The sequence below is a fragment of the Neophocaena asiaeorientalis genome, unplaced genomic scaffold, assembly GCF_003031525.2.
Source record: "Neophocaena asiaeorientalis asiaeorientalis breed wild unplaced genomic scaffold, Neophocaena_asiaeorientalis_V1.1 scaffold329, whole genome shotgun sequence".
NCBI lineage: Eukaryota > Metazoa > Chordata > Mammalia > Artiodactyla > Phocoenidae > Neophocaena > Neophocaena asiaeorientalis.
The window spans coordinates 155,449-169,533 of NW_020175082.1; the positions used below are offsets into that span (position 1 = coordinate 155,449).

General features: G+C 35.5%; 1 protein-coding gene across 3 annotated transcripts in view; it reads left to right on the forward strand.

Annotated features, from left to right (window-relative positions):
• CPNE8 (copine 8) overlaps window positions 1–14,085 on the forward strand; it is a 303,498-nt gene that overhangs the window by 31,739 nt on the left and 257,674 nt on the right. The window lies entirely within an intron of this gene.

Consider the following 14,085-nt stretch of genomic DNA (forward strand, 5'->3'; position numbering starts at 1 on the left):
GTTATAGAGCATAGTCATTCAGTTTTCTTTTTTTTTTGCAGGCAATATTCCATTGTAGGTCATTACAAGATATTAGGTACAGTCCCCATGCTATACAACAAATCCTTGTTGCTTATCTATTTTATGTATGGTACTCTGTTTCTGTTAATCCCATACTCCTAATTTGTCCCTCCCCCACTCCTTATCCTTTTTGGTAACCATAAGTTTGTTTTCTATGTCTGTGAGTGGATTTCTCTATTATATAGAGATTCATTTGTATTATTTTTTAGATTCCACATAAAATGATATCAGATAGCATTTGTCTTTCTCTGTCTGACTTATTTCAATAAGTATAATATTCTCTAGGTCCATCTATGTTACTGCAAATGGCAATATTTTATTCTTTTTTATGGCTGAGTATATATATATATTCACATCTTCTTAAGTTAATTGTCTGTTGACGGGCATTTGGACTTGGGTTGCTTCCAAGTCTTGACTATTGGAAATAATGCTGCTGTGAACCCTGGGGTGCGTGTATCTTCTTGAATTAGAGTTTTCATTTTTTTCTGGATATATACCCAGGAGTGGAATTGCTATATCATATGGTAGTTCTATTTTTAGTTTTTTAAGGAACTTCCATACTGTTCTCCATAGTGGCTCTACCAATTTACATTGCCACCCAACAGTGTATGAGGATTCTCCTCCACATCCTCTCCAGCATTTTTTATTTGTAGACTTTTTGATGATAGCCATTTTGACAGGTGTGAGGTGATACCTCATTAGGGTTTTGATTTGCATTTTTCTAATAATTTGCCATATTAAGCATCTTTTCATGTACCTGTTAGCCATCTGTATGTCTTCTTTGGAAAAATTTATATTTAGGTATTCTGCCCATTTTTTTTAATGAGTTGATTTTCTTTGATATTGAATTATATGAGCTGCTTGTATATTTTGAATATAAATCCCTTGTCGCTTGCACATTTGCAAATATTTTATCCCATTGCATAGGTTGTCTTTCTGTTTTGTTGATGGCTTCCTTTACTGTGCAAAAGCTTTTAAATTTGATTAGGTCCCATTTTTAAATTTTTGCTTTTGTTTCTTTTGCCTTAAGAGACAGATCTAAGAAAATAATGCTGTGATTTATGTCAGAGAATATTTTGCCTGTGTTCTCTTCTAAGTGTTATGTAGTGTCATGTCTTAAATTTAGGTCTTTAAACCATTTTGAGTTTACTTTTGTATATGGTATGAGGGAATATTCTAATTTCATTGTTTTAAATGTAGATGTCCAACTTTCCCTACACCACTTGTTGAAGAGACTGTCTTTTCCCTGTATATTCTTACCTCCTTTGTCTTAGATTAATGGATTATAGGTGCATGGATTTATTTCTGGACTCTGCATTCTCTTCCCTTGATCTATATGTCTGTATTTTTTTGCCAGTACCATGCTGTTTGGATTACTGTAGCTTTGTAGTACAATGTGAAGTCTGGAAAGGTTATATCTCCGGCTTTGTTCTTTTTTCTCAGGATTATTTTGGCAATTTGGGGCCTTTTGTAGTTCCATAGAAATTTTAGGATTATTTGTTCTAGTTCTGTGAAAAATGTCATGAGTATTTAGATAGGGACTGCATTAATTTGTAGATTGCTTTAAATTTGTAGTATAGCTATTTCAACAATATTACTTCTTCCAATCTAAGAGCATGGTGTATCTTTCCATTTTTTGAATCATCTCTAATTTCCTTTATCAATGTTTTATAGTTTTTCATGTTAGGTCTTTCAGTTCCTTTGTTAAATTTATTCATAAATTTTTTGGATGCAATTTTAAATGGGATTTTTTTACTTTCTCTTTCTGATATTTCTGTGTATTAATTTTGGATCTTGCTACCTTGCTGAAGTAATTTATTAGTTCTAATTGTTTTTGTGTGGACACTAGGGCTTTCTATATAGAGTATCATGTCATGTAAATAATGACAGTTTTACCTCTCCCCTTCTTATTTTGATACTTTTTTATTTCTTTTTCCTGTCTGATTGATGTGACTAGGACTTTCAATCCTATTTTAAATAGAAGTGGTAAGAGTGGGCATCCTTGTTTTGTTCCTCAATTTAGTGGGCTTTCAGCTCTTCACTCTTGAGTATGATGTTGACTGTGGGTTTGTCATAAGTGGCATTTATTATGTTGAGATATGTTCCCTCTATAATCACTTTGATGAGAGTTTTTATCATGATTGGATTTTGAATTTTGTCAAATGCCTTTTCTGCATCTGTTGTGATGATCACGTGGTATTTGTCTTTCCTTTTGTTAATGTGGTGTATCATGTTGATTGATCTGCAAATGTAGAACCATCCTTATGATCCTGGAATGAATCCAACTTGATCATGGTGTATGATGCTTTTTATGTATTGTATTCGGTTTGCTAATTTTTTGAGGATTTTTGCATCTATATTCATCAAAAATATTGGCCTGTAATTTTCTTTTTTTGTAGTGGCTTTGTTTTGTTTTGGTGTCATGGTAATGGTGGCCTTGTAGAATGAATTTGGGAGTATTCTTTCCTCTTAAATTTTTTGGGATGGTTTGAGAAAGATAGGTATAATGCTTCCTTATGTGTTTGGTATAACTCCCCAGTGAAGCTATCTGGTCCTGAATTTTTGTTTGCAGGGAGTTTTGTTTGTTTGTTTTGTTTTGTTTTGTTAATTAAAGATTCTATTTCACTTCTAGTGATTGGTCTGTTCAAATTGTTTCTTTCTTCTTGACTCAGTCTTGGCAGGCTGTATATTTCTAGAAATTTGTCCATTTCTTCTAGGTTGTTCATTTTGTTGGCATATAGCTATTCATAGTGTTCTCGTCTTTTTTTTTTTTTTTGTATTTTTGTGGTATTGGTTACTGTTTTCCTCTTTCATTTCTTATTTTTTAAAAAATTTGCATCCTCCCTTTCTTCTGGTGAGCCTGGCTAGAGATCTGTCAGTTTTGTTTTTTTTTATCTTTTCAAAAAACCAGCTCCTTGTTTTATTGATCTTTTCTATGGTTTTTTTAAAATCTCTATTTCATTTACTTGCTCTCTGATCTTTATTATTCCTTTTCTTCTGCTGACTTTGTGCTTGTTCTTCTTTTTCTAATTCTTTTAGGTGGTAGGTTAGGTTGTTTATTTGAGATTTTTCTTGTTTCTTGAAGAAGGCCTGTATCACTATGAACTTCCCTCTTAGAACTGCTTTTGCTACATTCCATAGATTTTGTAAAGTAGTGTTTTCATTTCATTTGTCTCTAGGCATTTTCTGATTTCTTTTTTGACTTCATCATTGACCCATTGATTTTTTTTTTTTTAGTAGCATGTTGTTTAGTCTCCATGTGTTTGTTCTTTTCCCATTTTTCTTTCTATAGTTGATATCTAGTTTCATACCATTGTGGTCAGAAATGAGGCTTGATATTTCTATCCTCTTAAACTTGATGAGGCTTGTTTTGTGACCTAGTATATGCTCTGTACTGGAGAATGTTCCATACATGCTTGACAAGAATGTGTGTTCTGCTTTTTTTGGATGTAATATCCTATAGATATCATTAAGTCCAACCAGTCTACTGCATGATTTAAGACCTCTGTTGCCTGACTGATTTTTTGTCTTGATGATCTGTCCACTGATGTCAGTGGGGTTAAATCTCCTACTCTTATTGTATTATTGTTGATTTCTCCTTTATGTCTGTTAGTATTTGCTTTATATATTTAGGTGCTCCTGTACTGGGTGCATATATGTTAATGAGTGTCATTTTCTCTTCTTCTATCAATCTTTTTATCATAATATAATGCTTTTTATAATATAATATAATAAATATAATATAATTATAATAATGTCTCTCTTTAGGGTATTTATTTCAAAGTCTATAATATAATATAATTATAATAATGTCTCTCTTTAGGGTGTTTATTTCAAAGTCTTCTTTGTTTGATATAAGTATTGCTATTTCTGCTTTCTTTCATTTCCACTTCATTAAATACCTTTGTCTATCACGTCACTTTCATTCTGTGTGTGTCTTTTGCGCTGAAGTGAATTTCTTGTAGGTAGCATATTGCAGGTTCTTTTTAAATGTATTTATCTAATAAGACACTGTGTTTTTTTGTTTGGAGCATTTAGTCCATTGACACTTAAAGTAATTATTGATAGGTATGTACTTATTGCCATTTTTATTTTTTGTTTTCCAGTTGTTTTTGGTTCTTCATTCATTTCCTCTTCTTTTTGTTTTTCCCATTGTGGTTTCATGATTTTCTTTTGTAGTATGATTAAGTTCCTTTCTTTTTGGTTTTTGTGAATCTGTTGTAGGTTTTTGATTTGTGGTTACCATAGGGTTCATATATCTTGACCTATAATTATATGTATTTGCTTTAAACTGATAATCATTTAAGTTCAAACACATTCTAAAAGATCTACATTTTTTACTCCACTTCTCCATATTTCTTGTTTTTGATGTCATATTTTACATCTTCGCTTATCCCTTTACTGTTTATTGTAGCTATAGTTGCTTTTACAATTTTTATTTTGTTTTTTTTAATCTATGTACTGGTTTATTTTTTTTTTCACATCTTTATTGGAGTATAACTGCTTTACAATATTGTTAGTTTCTGCTGTATAACAAAGTGAATCAACTATATGTATACATATATCCCCATATCTCCTCCCTCTTGAACCTCCCTGCCTCCCTCCTACTCTCCCTATCCCATCCCTCTAGGTGGTCACAAAGCATTGAGTTGATCTCCTCGTGCTATGCATCAGCTTCTCACTAGCCATCCATTTTACATGTGGTAGTGTATATATGTCAATGCTACTCTCTCACTTCATCCCAGCTTCCCTTCCCTCCCTGTGCCCTCCAATTCCTATTATGTACTTGCCCCTTCCTGTTGGGATTTTCCCTTTCTTATAGATTCTTAGTTCTTTCCATTTAGAGAAGACCGTTCAACATTTCTTTTAGGGTATGCTTAGTATTGCTGAATTCTTTTAGTTTTTGCTTCTCTGAGAATTCTTTATCTCTCCTTCTTTTCTAAATGATAATCTTGTTGGGTAGAATATCCTAGGTTGCAGGCTTTTTCTTTTCAGGACTTTGACTATATTGTGCCACTCCCTCTTGGCCTGCCACGTTTCTGTAGAGAAATCAGCTGATTGCCTTATGGGGGGTTCCCTTGTATATGAGTGCTTTTCTCTTGATTCCTTTATAATTCTCTATTTTAACTTTTGCAATTTTAATTATATGTCTTGGTATGGGTCTGTTTGGGTTCTTCTGGTTTGGGACCTTCTGGTTTGTGACCCTCTGTGGTTCCTGGACCTGGATATCTGTTTCCTTTAGGTTTGGGAAGTTTTCAGCCATAATTAATTCACATACATTTTTGATTGCTTTTGCTCTCTCTTCTCCTTCTGGAACCCCTATTATGTGTAGGTTGGCCTGTTTTATATTATTCCATAGATCTTGTATGTTGCTCTTGATTTTCTTCATTTGTCTATTTTCTGTTCTCATTGTGTGATTTCCATTATTCTGTCTTCCAAATCGCTTTAAAACTCTTCTGTGTCATTTAGTTGGCTATTCATTGCTTCTTATCTCAGAAATTGAAATATCTATTTTTGATTGAGTCATCTTTATAGTTTCTAGTTCCTTGTTAAAATGATCTTCCTTTACATTAATAATCTTTCTTAATTCAGTTAGCATTTTTATTACTAAGTTTTTGAACTCATTATCTGGTGGACTGATTATCTCTGTTTCATTGTTTTTTTTCAGGGGTTTTCTTTTGCTGTTTCAATTGAGAGTAGTTTCTCTGACTTTTCATTTTACTTAACTTTCTCTGTCTCTGTGAATTTAGGAGAAACAGTTATCTATCATGGTCTTGAAAGGGTGATTTTATATAGGAGCATCCCTGTGTAGACTGTGTGTTCAGTGCCTTTGGTGTGATGCCTGGTTTTATGGATGCCAGCCATGTCTTTCCTCAGGGTGTGCTGGCCACTGTTAACTCTATAGGATGTGTGGCTGGTGTTGGAGGATCTAGAGCCAGTGTAGCATGTGAGGTGGGACTTCTTCTCTGCTTCCTGTCACTGCCCTGTCAGAGGTGGGGTGTGCTCTTCAGTTGTTGGAGTAGAAGCCTTGAGGGTCAGGCTGGTCAGACTTTATTAACCTTGAGTGCCTGTCCTGTAACAAAGGAAGGGATTGCTGAAGCAAGTGAGGCCCATGCACTCACCCTCACCAAGGTCTGATGTGCTACGTAGACATCTGCAGCTCTGCTCAGATGGAACCCAAAGTCATGTCTCTTCTCTTATTGTGTTTTTCCTTGATCTAGTACAAGTCTATAGCATGGAGTGGGTGGATCTAGAGCATTTGCTGGGCTGGGGTTGGGCGTCAGGGCATTGTGGCTGCAGGAATTGAGGTGGCCATGCTGCTACCAGATATCTGGGCTGCCACTGTGGCAGTCTTCTCCCAGGACTTTTCTGCTAAAGATCCAGCGTGAAGCTGTGGCTTGGAATGGGTAAGGCCAGAGCACTGTCTTGGCTTGAAGAAGGACCACAGTGTGAGGGTTGTGGTGTCTCAGCAAGTGCTGACAATGGCCATTGGTACCCCACTAGGACCACACCCTAGGCCCACAGTGGCTGCTGCCACCCCACCAGGACCACACCACACTACACCTAGGCCTCTGGGTTCTTTCTCCATAGCTAGACTGAGTCTTTTCTCAGGGCTGTCTCAGATCTCATGCCAAGCTGTGGTGTGGAATGAGCAGAGCTGGAGTTTTCTTCTCACTTGGATTGGGGAGTATGGCAAGGTCGTGGCCACCAATGTAAAGCCCTCTCTGCCCTGATCATTGGGCAGTCAGCACAGGTACACTCTTTGTGAGTAGAGTCTAGGCTTTTCTAGCTCTTCTATCTGTCCCAATGTTTCTTCCAGCAGCCAGGGGAGCTTGACTCCTCCCTGAAGGACCCCAGGACTGGGATAGCCAATTTGTGGCTCGACCTGCTTGCTCCCCAAGTGAGAGTCCACCATGTGGACCTTCTCTTCCTTTCACATTCCTCTCAGGGCCAGAGGTCCCAACTTTATCCTTTTTTTCTTCCTACCTTGTTATGTGGAAATCTTTCTTATAGCTTTGGTTGTATAGGAGTTCTGCCAGTTTCCAGTTAGTTTTCCATGTGAATTGTTCCACATGTAAATGTATTTTTGGTGTGTTTGTGGGGGGTGGTGAGCTTCAGTCCTCCTATTCTTCTATCTTTATCTGCTCAGTAATGCCCTTTTTCTGCAGGGCCTGGCATGTGGTCTTGCTGCCTATTGTCCCTGTAGCCTTGCTTATTACCTTGTGATGCTGGTCTCTGCTGATTTACCAGGTCTTTGGGGGTTTGTCCTTGTTTTAGTTCTTTCCATTGGGTCAGTTATGTTCTTAAGTTACCTCCATAAAACATCTCCATACTTTCATTATAAATTTCCCTGTTTTGTGTCACTTACAACTAAATGAGTCTTAATTCATGCAGCTAATATTTATCTATGTCACAGGACATTCTTATTTATTTAATTTTCATGTCATTGCTTACTATTGAGGATGAACTTCATGTAATATGTTCAATGACTAACTGTATTGCTTCTCTTGTAAAATGTCTATTCACTTATGTAGCCCATTTTTCTTTTGAAGTATTTATATTTTTCTCATTAATTTAGAGAATGTTTTGTATATTTATAGCTTTAACATTTTATCTATCATCTATTATATATGTAACAATATGTTTTAACTTTTATTATTATACCATTTTTGAATAGACGTTTAAAATGAGTTCATTATCAAATAAGTTAATATTTTCTCTGAGCTTTGTGTAAAGCGTAGAAAGTATTCTTCATGCCAAGGTTTTAAAAATAGTATCTTACATTTTCTTCCATTTTTCCCTAATTGATTCTGTTTGGTATTATATTTTCTATAATTTACTTTAAAATATTTCAATAGAGGCAGTGTGATTTAGATGTTTGTGTTAGATTGTAGTGTTAAATCTGAAGTATCTTAATCAGTATCTTACATACTTAGGATGTGCTGTGTTAGTATTTGAAGTCTAACTGAGAGCCCACACTTAAGAAATGCCTACTCTGAAACTATTCTATGATTTTTATCCTTGATCAGCACCAGAGGGTTTTATAATTACTGTGTATGTCAGAAATGACTTTTTTTTTTTACTAGTGATGTGTATGGTGATCAAATATGTGAATTGACCACTTTACACCACTAGATGATTATAATAAAAAAGACAGTAATAAGTACTAGAGAGGATATGGAGAAATTGGAACCATCATACATTGTTGGTAGGAATGTAACATGGTGCAACTACTTTGAAAAATAGTTTGGCAGTTTCTCAAAATGTTAAAAAGTGTTATTATATGAGCCAGAAATTCCACTTCTAGGTATATATCCAAGAGAACTGAAATTCTATGTTCACACAAAAACCTATATGCAGATGTTTAAGGCAGCATTATGGATGATAGCCAAAAGTGGAAACAACCCAAATGTGTATCATTTAATGAACAAAATGGGATATATCCATACAATGGAATATTATTTGGATATAAAAAGTAAAGATACTGATACTTGCCATAACATGGATGAACCTTAAAAACATTATGCTAGGTAAAAGAAACTAGTCACAAAAGGCCATATATTGTGTAATTCCATTTATATGAAATATGCAGAATGGGCAAATGCATAGAGACAGAAAGTATATTGGTGGTTATCAAGGGTTGGAGGAGGTGGAATTGGGAGTGACTACTAATGGGTAAAGTTTTTGTGGGGGGTGGTATTGGTGGTGGTGAAAATGTTCTAAAATTAGATAGTGGTGATGATTGCATAACTCTTTGAATATACTATAAACCACTGAATTGTACATTTTTAAAGGGTGAATTGTATGGTCTGGGAATTATATCTGAGTAAAATTGTTATTAAAAATATATATATGCAGATTGGCTAGAAATATTGCACAAATGAACAGGGCATATGAACCTAGAGAATCCTGTGATTATGCCTTTTGGAGTGGTGCCCTAAACCTAGGGACTCCTTGGGTCATGGGCACAGAATGTTTAGAGGATTCTCAACCATGATTTGACCAGAGGTTAGATGAATCTTGTCAGCAGAAGATTGTCACATCTGCCTTAGGCTGCTGTTCTGAATGCCTGAAAGCACAGAGCGTTGGAACTTGATTAAACATAGAGCATATTGTGTGACTGTTTTGAGTCCCACTTATTAATGTATGTGCCTTTGGCAGAATTTGGTCTGAGACTTGCTTTCATGGTAACAGCATTTGGGAGTGAAGTGATAGTGTAAGAGAATTGCACAGCACTCACATACTTCAGCAGTTGAAGGCAACAGATAACTACCAAAAAGTCCAAAGTGGATAGGACAGTTGTTAACAATTGGTACTCAGGAATATTACTGACCTTTATGTATTCATCATGCCTCTAACCACTTTACTGAATTATCCTGTTAATTTTGAAAGATTTTATTAATTATCTTACTTTTTTCTGGGTACAAAATTAAATCTTTTGCACATAATGATAATTTTCCTCTTTCCTGTAGTGTGTCTTATTTTCATTTTATAATTTATTTGCTAGAGCTTGGAAAACAATGATGAGTGGTATGATAACACTGTTTGCAGTTCATTTCATTTTATACTTAATAATATGGACAAATAATATAACCAATACAAAAATTGAAAGTCAAAATCAAAATTATAAATCAGTCAAAAATTTACAAAAATGCACCTTAAGCATTTATTATTCTTGCAACTTTTTCCACATTATTTAACCTCTCTGAATTTTACTATCTCACCTGGAAAATGGATTTGGAAAATAATTGCTACTTATTAGGATTATGGTGAAGATTAAATAAAATGATTTATTTAAAGTGCTCATACCATGTTCTTAGATTGGAAGAATCAACATTGTGAAAATGACTCTACTACCCAAAGCAATCTACAGATTCAGTGCAATCCCTATCAAACTACCACTGGCATTTTCCACAGAACTAGAGCAAAAAATTTCACAATTTGTATGGAAATACAAAAGACCCCAAATAGCCAAAGCATCTTGAGAAAGAAAAATGGAGGTGGAGGAATCAGGCTCCCGGACTTCAGACTATACTACATAGCTACAGTAATTAAGAGAGTATGGTACTGGCACAAAAACAGAAATATAGATCAATGGAACAGGATACAAAGCCCAGAGATAAACCTACACACATATGGTCACCTTATCTTTGATAAAGGAGGCAAGAATATACAGTGGAGAAAAGACAGCCTCTTCAATAAGTGGTTCTTGGAAAACTGGACAGCTACATGTAAAAGAATGAAATTAGAACACTCCCTAACACCATACACAAAAATAAACTCAAATGGATTAAAAACCTAAATGTAAGGCCAGAAACTATAAAACTCTTAGAGGAAAACATAGGCAGAACACTCTATGACATAAATCACAGCAAGATCGTTTTTGACCCACCTCCTAGAGAAATGGAAATAAAAACAAAAATAAACAAATAGGACCTAATGAAACTTCAAAGCTTTTGCACAGCAAAGGAAACCATAAACAAGATGAAAAGACAACCCTCAGAATGGGAGAAAATATTTGCAAATGAAGCAACTGACAAAGGATTAATCTCCAAAATTTACAAGCAGCTCATGCAGCTCAATATCAAAAAAACAAATAACCCAATCCAAAAATGGGCACAAGACCTAAATAGACATTTCTCCAAAGAAGATATACAGATTGGTAACAAACACATGAAAGAATGCTCAACATCATTAATCATTAGAGAAATGCAAATCAAAAGTGCAATGAGATATCATTTCACACCGGTCAGAATGGCAATGTAGATCAAAAAATGTAGATCAAAAAATCTACAAACAATAGATGCTTGTGAGGGTGTGAAGAATAAGGAATCCTCTTGCACTGTTTGTGGGAATGTAAATTGATACAGCTACTATGGAGAACAGTATGGAGGTTCCTTAAAAAACTAAAAATAGAACTACCACATGACCCAGCAATCCCACTACTGGGCATATACCCTGAGAAAACCATAATTCAAAAAGTCATGTACCACAATGTTCATTGCGGCTCTCTTTACAATAGCCAGGGAATGGAAGCAACCTAAGTGTCCATCAACAGATGAATGGATAAAGAAGATGTGGCACATATATACAATGGAATATTACTCAGCCATAAAAAGAACTGAATTGAGTTATTTGGAGTCAGGTGGGTAGACCTAGAGTATGTCATACAGAGTGAAGTTAGTAAGAAAGAGAAAAACAAATACCGTATGCTAACAGACATATATGGAATCTAAAAAACAACAAAAATGTGGTCATGAAGAACCTAGGGGCAAGACGGGAATAAAGACACAGACCTACTAGAGCATGGCCTTGAGGATACGAGGAGGGGAAAGGGTAAGCGGACAAAGTGAGAGCGTGGCATGGACATATATACACTACTAAATGTAAAATAGATAGCTAGTGGGAAGCAACTGCATAGCACAGGGAGATCAGCTCGGTTCTTCGTTACCACCTAGAGTGGTGGGATAGGGAGCGTGGGAGGGAGGGAGACGCAGGAGGGAAGAGATATGGGGATATGTGTATATGTATAACGGATTCACTTTGTTATAAAACAGAAACTAACACACCATTATAAAGCAATTATACTCCAATAAAGTTGTTGAAATAAATAAATAACGTGCTCAGCACAAAAAAAAGAAGCAAGTGGTAGCATTAGCCATGCCCCTATAAGAGGTATGGCCTGCCAGTTTTTAAGTATGAAGATTGCAAAATTTTGAATACAATTTTAAATATTAAAAAAAATAAAGTGCTCAGCACAGTGCCTGGCACCCAGCTAAGTAAATAAATAGTAAGTGAGGAATTTGTGACATAGGTTCATGTTGGGTATGATGGAGTAGATGGAGGGAATAATCATTTCTACCTTCTCGGGGGACACCAATGAGGAAAGGCTGAAAGAGGAATTCACATTTCCCAGCAGAAATGAGGTTGCTGAGGAAATTTTAGGGACAGGGTAAAATAATAGTACAGAAATATGAGGCAATTTTAGACTAAAGGACTGTAAAAAATCTGAAATGTCTGGAACAGAGTCTGTGATATGGAATATGGATAGAAGTGCAGCTAAGGATAAAGCCGGGATCAGAATGTGGCAGGTATGTAGTATTATTTTAAGGAGTTTGGAGTTTCTGTTGGTAATGGGTTTTATGCAGGGGAGCCATTTGGTCAGGTTTTACTGTAGAGAACTTTCTCTTGGAGACATCTTGGTGAATGAACTGGGAGACAGGAGGCAGGAAGACCAGTTAAGATCTAGCTCTAAGGTCTGGGATGCAGTTGGGACTTGGAAGCAGAAGCCAAGGTGGGGGAAGCATTAGCAGAAGGAGATGGAGGGGAAGGATGATTGGAGTCTTGCTTGGAAGAGAGATGGGTTGAACCCTGTTGCTGTATTAGTTTCCTGTAGCTGTTGTAACAAATTATCACAAACTTGTTGACTTAAAACCACAGAAATTTTTTCTTACAGTTCTGGAGGCCAGAAGTGTAAATAGAGTGTCACTTGGCTGAAACCAAGATGTTGGTAGGGCTGCTTTCCCTCTGGGGGTTCTGGTGGAGAAGCCATTCCTTGCTCTTTTCCAGCTTCTTGTGGCTGCTGGCATGCCTTGGCTTGTGGCTGCATCATTTGTGTCTTCAAGGCTAGAGCCCACACATCTCTCTCTGCTCTGTTCACATCACTCTGTGTCAAATCTCCCTCTGCCTTCTTCTTATTAGGATATGTGATTGATTGCATTTAGGGCCCACCCAGATAATCCAGGATAAACGCCTCATCACAGAATCAATAATTTAGTCACATCTGCACAGACCTTTTTTCCCCTAAATAAGGGTCACATTAATAGGACCCAGAGATTAAGACCTGTTATGTTTGGGGGGCCATAATTCTGCCTTCCATTGTTGCCACTTACTGAGATAGGAAATAAAGAGGCTACAAGACTGCAGAAAATATAATGAAATTAGTTTTGTACATAAATTTTAGGTTTTTAAGAAGACTCATATTCTGTTCTCAGTTTCTTTTATCCTTCCCATTTTTAACACAAATGTTTCTCTTCTTTGGCTGAAATCAGGGATTGGGTTTTGTAAAAGCCATCTTTTTTTCTAAAAGCTTGTATCACCCTGAGTTAACCCTACATATTACTTCAAACCAAAGGGTTCTTCTGTTTACCTTAGCTCAGGCAAACAGAGCTCTGACATGTCAGATTGTGAAAAACCCTGAGTTTCCTTTAAGTAAATTTCAAGAATATCAATCATAGGTGAATACAGAAAAAATTTCACCATTAATTATCTTCCCCTCAAATTCTTTTAGTATATATACCAAATTCAACCCAGGCAAAGGTTGAAACTGTGTATTTTATTACTGACCTTTTCAGCTCAACAGTACTAATAAATACTTTAAAACAACCATTTTCAGCAAAAACTGAAAAATAAAGTTTATTTTATTACTAGTTTTCATTGAGTAATATATATCATACACGATAAAGTTCTACTTGTATGCTCAGGCTATGAAAGGTGGCTGGCTGCTGCTGAGCTGAAATTTTAGTCTATTTGTACAACTTCAAACCTGAATGTCTATTCTTATTTTCTTGAAAGCTGGTAAACTTGTTAAGTACTTTCCAATGATCCTACCCTTTAGAATTACTTGGTGTCTTAGATTCTAGCTAATTCTGGCTTTTTAGTAAGCTTCAGTTTCAAAATACTTGATTTGTTTCATTTCTAAAGTTTTACTTTTTCAGTACAGTGTTTCTATTTGCCGTAGAAGTTTTAGGTTCAGGAAAATATTTTTTTCCTTAAATTTGCATGCTAAATTTCCAGCTATAATATTTGTTCAAAGAATAAAAATAATGCATAAATGAGTCATAGAGAATTAAATATTGCATTCAAGTGACTTCCAAAGATTCGATGAATTTCCTTTCAGTTGCTCAAAACAAGTCTTGATTTCCCTGTCATTATTTAAAAAACTCAGAAAACCATTTTGTGTGTTATATGCATTAAATATATTATATATATATATATATATATATATATATATATATATATATG